This window comes from Lissotriton helveticus, chromosome 3_1 (assembly GCF_964261635.1).
Source record: "Lissotriton helveticus chromosome 3_1, aLisHel1.1, whole genome shotgun sequence".
Lineage (NCBI taxonomy): Eukaryota > Metazoa > Chordata > Amphibia > Caudata > Salamandridae > Lissotriton > Lissotriton helveticus.
The window spans coordinates 1,906,565,745-1,906,578,178 of record NC_136061.1 but is presented as its reverse complement, the minus strand read 5'-3'; the positions used below and the strand labels follow the sequence as shown (position 1 = coordinate 1,906,578,178).

At 39.4% G+C, this 12,434-nt stretch overlaps 1 protein-coding gene across 1 annotated transcript in view; it reads left to right on the top strand.

Annotated features, from left to right (window-relative positions):
* TRPM5 (transient receptor potential cation channel subfamily M member 5) overlaps positions 1-12,434 on the top strand; it is a 549,888-nt gene that overhangs the window by 411,709 nt on the left and 125,745 nt on the right. The window lies entirely within an intron of this gene.

Sequence of the window (12,434 nt, the reverse complement as noted above, 5' to 3'; positions counted from 1 at the left end):
ATGACAATGCTTCATAATCATAGGTTTGTAGTAACTCTGTTATCCTTGCTGAGAATAACCAAGGACTATTCTTGAATCCCTGTGGGAGACGACAGAAGTGACGCTATGTCCCCATAATTGAGAAAGTGGTCAAATACCTACTTTCTGGTGCAATGTTTTGACAGAAGAAACCGTTAGAAATATCTAATGTAGTTTTATATTTTTTACGCACAATGTTATTCATTAATGCTGCACTGTGTGTATTTTGTACTTCAAAAGTTTTGCAACATGGACGAGGTGCATGTTTCAATCACCCCCTGGTATTCAAGTTGATCAAATATCTCCCTGACCTGTTTTTTTTAGCTTTTTGCTTAACTGGGTTCTGCCTTTGTGCAGTTTGTTGATTTGTTAACTGTATTTTATGGTGAGGCGAATCCTCATCCCATCCTACATGATTTTTATATAAGCAGGAGCCTGGGCAACTGCCCATTTCCTGGCATAGGTATATTTTAAATGAATTGGAATGTGGTTGGAGAAGGCTGGCCTAATGATGTCTTCATAAAAGTAGCACCAACACAGATGTGTGGGTGTCTCCAAGGGCACTGATGATTGTGGGCTGTTCTACAACAGCAGGATTTCCAAAATATTCAAAACCAAAAATTCCAAATGTATTGGTTAATTTTAATATGAATTACTTTCATCCCATAAGAGTTACAGTGTTTCTTGACTCTCAGGTGAAATAACTTCAATGTTTAATGTTTATCCAACGTAAGTAACATCAATTACGCGTTCCCAATGCATTTCGGCATTTGCCATCATCAGGGGTAATCTGTTAGAAAGAATCAAATAACTGGTTGTACTAATCTGTTTCCATTACTAAATCATATCCAGCATCAGGTTAATGTGTCAGCAAACATCAAAACAAAAGTGAACGAAAAAAATGAATAGATCCATGCACTCAGTACTGTAGTATTGAAAATACGGTATTTAAGATCCTACAATGCGGTCGCTTTTTATTCAATTAGGTATAAGGCGACTTGTGAGTGGCGGGTGCATGCTAGTAAAGTAGTGAAGTTCGTGACTTCAAAAATCGGTAAAACGTATGTGCAAACGCTTAAACATAAAAAATGTTAGTTTTGTTCTTAACAATAGACAGTGCAGCTAGTGGCTCTCGAGTTCGTGCTCAGTTAGTGCGCGGTCTGGTATTAGCCAAACAGCGTGGATTCATGCAAGTGGTACGCATGATATATACCTCACTTAACAATTTCCACTGTGACTGAGACAGGAAAAGCGTATGTGCTCAGTTAGATCTCTTCAATAGTTCGCGGGCGGGTCGCCATTACACTCTCTGTGAACTCCAAAACGCCAGCGTGTGACGTGTGCCACGGGGTGTGGTTAAATGTGCTTCTATCAAGCGCGCGTTTCGCAAGTTAAAGCAAATCGTGTTAGTCTAAATAAAGCTAAAAGACGTTGAAAACGCTGGTTATATAACACTTGCAGGTCTATTTCCATGCATGTTCCGTAATAAAAATTACACAAAAATTAAAAGCATTAAAACTTCTGCTCATATATAAAACAAACGGTGAACCTGACATATGAATGTTTGCTAATAAAATATAAATCAAGTGAAATGCCAACCCCAACGTCTATCGTAGATCAAGTATCTGTTAGTCAATTTGGATGTTTGAAACAAAATGTCAATATCAATCACAGGTAACATCCAAATTCTGTCCTTTCGTTCATTCCTTTTGGTTTCAATGTCTGCAGATGGTATATCCAGTAATTCTCTCGTTTTAGGAGCATTTTTTTATTATCTCTGTCTTCGCATTTTTCTATAACCTCTAGAATGCATGATTTTATTTGAATCACTTGGTGGTTGGCTTCAATGAAATGTGCGGCTACTACTGATTTAAGGGCTTTAGTCCTGATGTTACTTTTATGCTCGTTGAGTCTCACTTTGAGTTTTCTTTCAGTTTGGCCAATGTAGACTTTTCCACATGGGCATTTTATCATGTAGATGATGTTAGTAGTGTCACATGTTGTGTTCACACGTAACCCAATTTTATTGCCCCTCATGGGATGTGTAATGCTATTTCCCTGTAGGATGTTGTTACAATTACTACAGTTCCAGCACGGTTTCCATTATTCAATTCAATTAGGGGTTGTTTAATGATTTCACCAATGTTTTTACCTCTGCTGAATGCAAATACCGGAGTCTCATGGAAAATGTTATTAAAATCTGGTTCAACTTGAAGAAGGATCCAATGCTTCTTGATGATGCTTTTATATTGGGCACTTACTGTGGAAAATTTACTTACACATGTAATTTTAGGTTCTTTCCGGGAACTGTGAACTGACAGAAGTTGGCTCGCTCCAGAGATTGATTTAAAATACCTTCAGGATAGCCTCTGTCTTTAAACCGTTGGATCATGTTCTGTGATTGATTTTTATATTCCTCGGGGTCCGAGACTATTCTTTTAACTCGCAAGAGTTGCGAGAAAGGTAAATGGTGTTTCAACGTCTGTGGGTGAAAACTCTGGTATGTTAACATGTTGTTACGATCAGTTTTTTTTATGAATAATGTGGTTTCGAAACCTTTATCTAGCTTTTTAATAGTGACATCCAGGTAGTTAATCGTGTTTTGTTGAATTTCAAAGGTAAATTGTATACGCTCATCCACTTTGTTCAAATCCAGTATATTGTTTCTCAAATCATCCTCTGTACCTTTCCATAAGATAAAATGTCTACTATATATCGAACATATAGACGCAAGTTGTTCTTCCACTTTTGGCACTGCAATATATGTTGATTCTCATATTCATGCATGAAGATATTTGCATATGTGGGTGCCGCACAATTACCCATTGATGTCCCACTCTTCTGGAGGTACCACTGGTCTTCCCATTTAAAGTAGCTGTGCATTAAGGTGAAATTGAGAAGTTCTAACAGGAATATCTTCATAGCTTCTTCGTATTCTGTTGTTTTTGCTCCTTTAAATGCAGCATTCTGTGTTTAGAATGCAGGGTTGATCATTGGGGGAATGTTGTGGTTCAAGTGGGGCAGTTGTAACCTGGGACCTGACTGGACTGGATGTTTGAAGACTTGCCTCCCTGGTGGGAACAACAATAAAGCTTATCTTCCACAAATACTATTGGAGCAGTGTACTTACATTACTGGCGACGATCGATTGACCCACCAGGAATCTTTTTTGGACCCAGCGTGCGGACCAATTTGGACTTTGTTATCGTTGTGCGGAATACAAGGTATTTGCCATTTTGGATTGAACTTAAAAGATGTTATTGTTGTTAGAAGCGAGGAAACTTCAATTTTTTTTTTTAAGACTTATCCTGAAGTTGCACTTGTATTGTCTGGTGGCATTTTTGTTTTAAAAGCTTGTAAAGTTGCATTCGGATTATGTTGCGGCATCTTTTGAAAACAAGCTTGTGACGTTACCTTTCTGCTCGTGAGACCACCCGCTCGTGAGAGTCACCGACATCCTTCGAGTGCTGCGCAACATTATTCTTTCCTGGAATGTTTCTTCCTGCTGCCGTACAGTGGAGCATCGCTTTGTGGAGCGTATGACATCATTACGCGAAGGTCACGGAAGCCGAGCAGGTTTTTGAATCGTTAAGGGTTGACGGAGGAGATTATTTGGAAAGGCGTTTTTAGCATATTTCTGTCTGCGGTTGCTCAGCCGTCATTTTCTAGCATCATTTAAGCGCATTTCAAGTATAGAGGCAAGTCTGACTATTCTTTATTTTATTTCTCCTTCCAAAGAAGACTGGAATTGGAATTTCGAGGGAATACTTTTCTATGAATTCCGAAGCATTACAGTAAATGACAGTGCTTCAAACTGACATTGCTTAAACTAGAGCTCTTTTGAAATAAGAAGAGACATTCCTAAATTTGGAAGCCATTATTGGGAATGTTTGTTTTATTATTTTCAATTTTCATAATTTTATTTATCTTCCTATTTTAATTATTTATTTTAGATTGTTATATTAGCTTGTTTTAGTTGTATTTACTTACAGGATGTCAACAGCGACAGGGATGAATCAACCTCCGCAATTCTTGAGCGAACAGGGTGAACCAATGTTGCCCTGGAAAAAATGGAAACCAATTTTCGACTCTTATTTACTAGCAATTGGGGGTAAATTTTCGGCTGTCAGAAAACAGGCAGTTTTACTAAATAATCTGGGTATTGAAGGAAGGAAGATTTATGATAGTTTAGATCCTATACCCATAGGGAGAGGAGCAGGTGAACCCAGTGATGTTTATGAAATGAGTGTCATGCTTTTAAAAAATCATTTTGATGCACGCATTAATGTGGTCATGGAAAGACATAACTTTTTCATGCGTGCTATTTAGCTGCACTTAAGTCTCTTGCACAAACTTGTGATTTTAAACAATTAACTGATTCTCTTATCCGTGATCAGCTGGTACGATGCACAAATGATCAGAACATCCAGAAGAAGTTACTTTCTAAAAATCCTAATTTGAAGGAAGCCATACTTATTGTTGAAAGTGAGGAACATACTTCTACTTGGGTGAAAGAGATAAGGAAAGTTCCCAATCAAACTGACCCAGTTTCATGTATTAATGATGAGAATAAGGATATTTTTCAACCCGAAATAAATGTGGCTGCTGTAGGTAAAGTTCCTCTCAAACAGGAGAATCATATTTTTAAACCGAAGCAAGGTTTTAATTTTAACAAGGACAGTATATTCAGGTGCAACAGATGTGGAAGTGAGAGACATGGCCCGAATTACCCAAATTGTTTTGCAAGGTCCACTACATGCAGGAACTGTGGAAAAAAGGGGCACTTCGCAAGGATGAGCAAGAATGCAAAAGTGAATTTCTTAGATGAAGAAGAAAATTGTTTTCAGAATGCTATTCATAGTATCACTGATTTTTCCACAGTTAATGATGTTAAGTCAGTTGATTCTGATGTTGTGTCTATGCCCACATGTAGTATATATGTGGCAGGCAAGGTTGTACCAGTTCTAGCTGATTCTGGTTCCTTGTTCACCTTAATAAGTGATGAATTTTGGTTCTCAACTTTTGGAATAGACACAATTGAACTTTTGCCTCCTGACATCAATCCAGTTGGTTATGGACGCAAAAAGATTGATTTAGTTGGCTACTCCATTCAAACCATTGTTTTTTAAGATAGAGAAACAACTGGGAAAGTCTATGTTGCGAAAAGAGGGGATAATCTTCTGGGTTGGCGCCATCAAAGGAACCTTGGTATCACTTTGAACCCAAACGCAAGTGAACAGCTTATGTTAATCTCTCAGGGTTGTGATGCACATGATATTTTTGGAAAGTTTCCAGAAGTTTTCAGTGGAAAACTTGGACTTTTAAAAGGTTTCAAACATAAAATAATTTTGAAGAATAATGCAAAAGCAGTTGTGCACAAAATAAGGAAGGTTCCTAATCTCATGTTACAACCACTTCAGGTAGAAATAGAGAGACTATTGAAATTGGGCGTAATAGAAGAGATAGAATCTTCGGAATGGCTCGCCCCGATTGTTTTGTTACCCAAGGACAAAGGAAGCAAAATTAGGATGTGTGTGGACCTGAGGAGTCTTAATAACTTGATATGGGTGGATAGACAACCTTTGCCCAATATTAATGAGACTCTCTCAAAATTGGGTGGTGCAAATGTTTTCAGTGTCATGGATTTATCTGCTGCATATCATCAGGTAATGCTTCACGAGGACTGTAGGCACCTTACATCTTTTGTTACTCCAATTGGTGCTTACAGATTCATCAGAATGCCCTTTTAGCGAGTGCTGCTGCTTGTTTCTAGAGAGTTATGAAAAATGTGTTATCTGGCATTGATTCTGTCCTCTTTTTTCAAGATGATATTTTGGTATACGGTAAAGATATGAGCAAGCATGATGACATTTTGTTCAAAGTTTTATCAAAATTAGATGAGTGTGGTTTGACTGTGAGTCGTGAGAAATGCAAGTTTAGACTTAGCTCGGTATCTTATCTTGGTCATTCAATTTCGGGGGAGGGTATTAGTCCCAAAATTGATTTGGCTGAAGCTATTTTGCAAGCCCCAACTCCTTGTAATAAAGATCAGGTAAAATCTTTTAATGGTTTGGCAGAATATTACTCAAAATGTATTTGTAATTTTGCAAGTGTCATGCAACCTATTAGATTTCTTTTAAAGAAAGGTGTCCTCTTTAAATGGGACAGTGAATGTGATAAGGCATTTGAGCTTGTCAAATCAGAGATTTCAAAAATGCCAACTTTAGGGCATTTTGATGTGAATAAGAAGACAATTTTGACTACGGATGCAAGTTTACGGGGTTTAGGTGCTGTACTTTCCCAGACTGTTGATGGCAATGAAAAAGTCATAGGTTTTGCTTCTAGATCGCTTAAGGGGGCTGAAGAGCGGTATTCTGTTGTAGAGAGAGAGGCTCTTGCTTGTTTTTGGGCCATTAAACACTTTAAGTTTTATTTATGGGGCCTACCATTTATTGTAAGGTCTGATCATAAGCCTCTTGTACAATTATTTTCTTGTCGGAATGTGGAGTGCACAACCCCGAGGATCAAGAGGTGGGTTGAGGGTCTTATGGATTGCAATTTTTGTGTGGAACATTTACCAGGTCTCAAGAATATACCTGCAGATTTTCTATCAAGGTTACCTTTAGATAATATTATGGTCCATGATTCGGATTGTGGACAACTTAATGTTTCATGGGTGAAAGAATCAGCGTTAAATGAAGAAGAGTGGAAGAATTGTTTTTCTAACGATCCAGTTAGAGGGGAAGTCATGGATTTCACCATACATGGTTGGCCAATGTTAAAAGATGTTAGTGATCTGGCGAGAGGTTATTGGAATGTCAGGGATGAATTGCACATTACTCAAGGAGAGTTGTTTTGTGGGGATAGGTTGATTCCTCCTTTATTAATGAGAGAGAAGATAATTAATTTGGCCCATGAGGGACATTTGGGACGCAGCCTTACCAAAGCTAGAACTAGAGAGTCTTATTGGTGGCCTGAATTAGATCGTGAGGTGGAGATTGTTGTTAAAGATTGTAATATTTGTGCTGGAAATGATAAGTCAAAGAAGGTGAGAGTCACTCCACTTTTTCCTGTTGCTATTCCAGAACGTCCTTGGTCGAAACTGGCGGTGGACATTGTTAGCCCATTTGATAATTTGGCACCTTCTGAGAGATTTGTGGTGGTTTTGGTGGATTATACGTCCAAATGGTTATCTGCGTGTTGTATGGGTTCTGTGTTAAGCAAGAATGTTATTGAGTTTTTGAAAGATGCTTTTACGTGTGAAGGTGTTCCCGATATTCTTGTGTCTGACAACGGTGTGCAATTTACGTCGCAAGAGATGGTCAATTGTTTGAAAGATTTGGCTATTACTCATCACAGAACTGCCCTTTATGCTCCCCAGGCCAATGGTTTGGTTGAGAGCACGAATTGACTGATTACAGCTTGTGCTCAGAATGCTTTTGAATTAAAGGTTGCCCTCAAACCCATTCTTAGAGAAAAACTTTGGGCACACAGGAATACTCCTAACGGCGTTACGGGTATTTCACCCTTTAAAAGTTTAAAGGGGAGGGTGGCTGGTTCAAAATTGAACCCTTTATGGTTGAGTGTGAAAGACAGAGGATGTGTAGTGAATAATTGGAGAGTTAAAAATTATCAAGATAATTACAAAAGGAGATTTGATTTTAAAAAAGGTGTGATAAAAGTTCCATGGAAGGTTGGTGATTCTGTTTTTGTAAATAAAGCGGTATGGTCACCTAAGGATGAATCAAAATATTTTGGACCAAGAATAATTGTTGAAGTGATGAAAAATGTTGTTAGGCTTGAAGGGGGTGATGTATGGAACATGTCTCGCTTATCGCATTGTGCGAGGGGGGACGGTAAGGGGGGTTGTAAGGAAGATTTAAAAAGGGAATGTTTTAACAACTTGCCTCCAAACATTTCTTCTCGCAGCACTAGAATCAGAAGATCTCCTGTGTATTTACAAGATTATTGTTCTAAATGATTCATTGTTTAGCATTTTTATCTGTGCTTTTATTTTTGTTGTGTACGTTTGTTTTTATTCTTTCCTTTTTCTTTTCTTGGTAGTTAATGCAGTCGTTTTTGGGTTTTTTCTGGTCATTTCATTTGTTTTATTATAATAAGGGAGATGTGTTGTATTTGCTCCTTTAAATGCAGCATTCTGTGTTTAGAATGCAGAGTTGGTCATTGGGGGGATGTTGTGGTTCAAGTGGGGCAGTTGTGACCTGACTGGACTGGATGTTTGAAGACCAATAAAGCTTATCTTCCACAAATACTATTGGAGCAGTGTACTTACATTATATTCCATCTCCAATAAAGCCTTTTCCACTGCCTCTATACCTAGATGGTGTGGTATAGAGGTACATAACGCTTGTACATCAATGCTATACATTAGTATTTTCTCTCCTTCTTCCACTTGTGCTTCGGCGAGTTTATTGAGAAAATCGGTCGTATCCTTTACATATGAACCCATGGTTTGAACAAACGGTTGGAGATACCTGTCCAGCAATTTACCAACTGGCTCATGGAGACTTCCACATGTGGATACTATTGGACGACAAGGTGGTCTCAATGGATTTTTATGTATCTTAGGTATCATGTAGAATCGTGGGCCTTTGGGGAAGTTAGTGATGAGGTATTTCTTCATTTTTTTCATTTACAATACCTTTATCCATAGCGTTCTGTACTACCTTGTACAGAGTATCCTTGATTTCTCTAGTAGGATTAAAATCCAATAACATGTATGATGTCTTCGCCATGTAGGCACTCCCTGACAAATTCTGGTGGCAGTCTTTTTTAGCTAGAATAATGTCATATTCCTTAGAGAGTCGCTCCCAAAAGAGTGCTCTCACTTTACTTGGTATGTCTCCCTCCATCCAGTGTGTTATTTCATATAACCTATGTGGAGAACTAACCCAGTTATATGCAGTTTCAACTTGAATGAATTTATTCAAGTCCACTGTCTCCAGATGATCCTTCAAGTTCTTGCGAGCTATGGTGACTTCTTCTGCGCTGTCCAACATTGTCTGAGCCCATTCCCCGGTCCTGAGTTGTGTCCTCAAGATCCTCGGCATGTCTGATTTTTAGACCTGCTACTTTCTTTTATGGTGAATTGAGTTTTCTTTTTTTGTGAACGTGTTGATCGTCTTTGGACTTCACGCGTTCTTCCTTGTTTTCTGACCATCCTCATCTTTCGGATTTCTGTGACGAAGTCTGAAAGGTACGAGAGGAACGTGTATCAGTATCTTGATATCTATCAGGTTTTCTCAAATTATCCCTATTCCTGAGGTTATACCTCCTGTCAGAGGGCTCCTTTGGAGGAGACCTACCTCGGAATGGGGAACGCTTCACTTTAGAAGTTTATTTAGTGTTTTCCCAATTCTTTTTAGAAGGAGTAGGAGTGTTTTTAGAAAAGACCTTTTCAGGACTTTCAGACAGCTGGGGTTTAACTGGTTTTCCACCCAGGCTGTCTCTCCCTAATTCTTCATAGGATTTTTCGATTATTCTGGCCAGTTCTTGTGGTTGCTCAGTGACATCAAATTTCCTTTGTTTCTGGTGGATCGCCACCGATGCTGCTTCACCTTTAATATTAGCTAATATTATTGCTGAGACCTGTTTGAAATCATTCAGTAATTTCATACCTAAATTTAAAGCAGGCTCGGCCCTTATTCATTTTGGATCTGTTTCAGGACATCAGGTATTACCGCCATAGATGGAACACCATGTGTTTTTGTGTAGATAGCAGCGAAGACTATACCCCAAGTGTTGCAGGCCTCCAGATGTGGTGCGATCCCCATTGGTAAACAGATTGTTAAAATTCCGTGTTTCTCATGAGGGGCAGTATTAGGAAATACTGCTTCGATTTGAGTAATTTTTTGAGCTATCCAGAATGGAATTTGTTCCCTTTTTGCAGGTAACTTACCAATGACTGAGTGTAAAGTCTGTGGTGTAATTTTATTTGTATTCCCCTGGTGAGGGGAGTGTTGTGGAATTATTATTGCAGGTTTGACTGTAAGAGTCCGCATGACATATTGAACCAATTGTCTATAGATTTTGATTAACTCTTTAAATTGAGTTAGTAATTCCGCACCTGACATTTCATTAATGCCAGGGTGTGGTGTATAGCTGGCTAAAACCGGCCATGTTGTTCCTGGTCTACCTAGTGGACCGAGCCTGGTAATGTGATTTATATGTTTTAGGGCGCCTTTAAACCAGAGCGCATGCTCCTGGTAAGTTAGTGGAATTTCAATATCCACAAAAGGAATGTATTCCTCCGGTGGTTTATCTTCTTTGTAGAAGTGAAACACATGTGTTACTGAATTTGCTTCAGGGAAGACTATCCACGAATAGAATACCTCTGTCTCGTGATATTCACGATCCTCTATCACAAAAACTATCCTACCACTTCTCGATGTAAGGCAATTTTCTATAAGTTTTATAGTGATGGTTTTCCTTAAATTTAGAGGGATTGCTATAGCATCCTCGTCGGTTTCTTGGAAACCTGAAAAGTTAAGAGCTGGTACAGCGTTTTCGCCTCCAGCTCCACTGGCCCCGGGATTATCTTTGTTGGCCATTTTGTTGACTGAAAGTATGCAGAGCAAGCTTCAAGGAAACAAATATTTTGGAACACTGTATCCTTCAACGTTAAACAAACCAAAAATCTAATACATAGGATTTTTGTCCTACTCAGCTATGGCAGATATTATCCCTTACCCACTCCAGACGTCTATTAGAGTATTACGTAAAAGGGGTCTCTGAGAAAAGCAAAACTGAGTTTCTTTAGTATCTAGCGTTAAATTAGTGCCTTACCAAACGTTGGGCGCCATGTAGTGTAGTTCCTATATTCCCAATAGGCTCTGCGCATTAGAGTAATATATCCTATAGATATGACGTAGGACTTAGGTCAGTAAATCTCTATCGAATATACTAAACTTAATTGTGAGTGCCAGCTAGCTCAGAGGTCACTAGAAACTTTCTCGAATACACAAGAAGGGATTAGTTTCTGACAACCGCATAAACATGACAACTTTATTTCCATAGGACTGGAAAATATCTTCAGAGTTGTGGAAACAATAGATAACTATTTTACTCAGTCAATCGTGCATGCTTCGTTTCTACAGAGTTGCAGAGAAATAGTGCGACGGGCGTTTTCAATAAAAGGTTTATTGAACAGTCTTCTTTCTCATGCAAGAGAGGTGAACTGCTACAATTGTTAGACAGAATGCAAAGTATAATGCATACAGCGAGAATAGTATTATAAAATAATACTGTAATAGCATTGTATGGTTTCTAAGCTATATAAGAATACATACATAAATAACACAGGCTAAAATACTCAACTGGTGCTTCTAAAATATGCCTACCCCAATGTACCTAACATAGGTCTAGTACGAGGGAAGAAGTAAGTATTGTTTAGCATAGGTTTTAGTTCTGCCAAGAATTGCCAAAGGTTTCTCTAGGTTCTAAACAGCTCCATACCTTAGAATGAAGGAGGTTGGTATCTCTGTCTCGGGACTCGATTTCCCAACACCCCGCAAGGGGAGTCAGAAACACTGGAGTTGGATTCTTGGCAGAGGAGGACAGCTTCTTGTCAGTGCGTCAGCTGGAGAGTCGGCTTCCTTCGGCACTTGCTGTAGCGAGCTGGGTCGGGCACGTAGGTCGTCGAAACTTCACTGAACTACACCGTGCTTTGCTATAGCAACTGAAGGTATATTTATACCTTGAAGGTGTTTAGGAATGCCAGCTTTGACGTAAAGTCGGGCATATGAACGTCATGGATAAACCCCTAAGGAATAGTTGTTCATGCATAATAATGAGTTTCTTGGAGAAATCAATATCCAGGCTAGGGGAAGTCCCTTCTGCTTTTCCAAGAAATCGTTGTGATGTTTGATGAACAGATGGAAGTAGCCATGCCTGTATTTGGGTAGCATGGGCTATGCCTAAATAAGGGCTTGATTTCTATGCCTATATAAGGGCAACGTGGATTGTACCTATATAAGAGCATGAATCGAGAAAATTCATTCGGAATCTAAAACGCCATACAACAAGGGGGCACAGGTGGGACATGTGTGCAGTGGATTGCCCACAACATGTGCATGCTTCCGGCTATGGCGTATGGTCCTTGCTTGGTCTCCATCGGTTTCTGCCCATTGTATTGGACATATGGGGACTGGGGTGCCAGGGTGATGGACATGTGTGGGGGACTTGGATGTGGCTGGCGGTGAGACTCCGCCGACTCTGGCCAGTGTTGTTTGGGGTGTGCCAGGGGCCAACACAAGCAGCACAGCCAGCAGCTTGGTGTGGGGTGGGATTTTGGTCGTCCGCTGTGTTGGTGCTGTAGGCCTATTAAGTGATGATGGCCAGGATGCATAGGATGGTTGTCCCTTTGAGCCTGTAGTGGACAGTGACATTGTCAGATG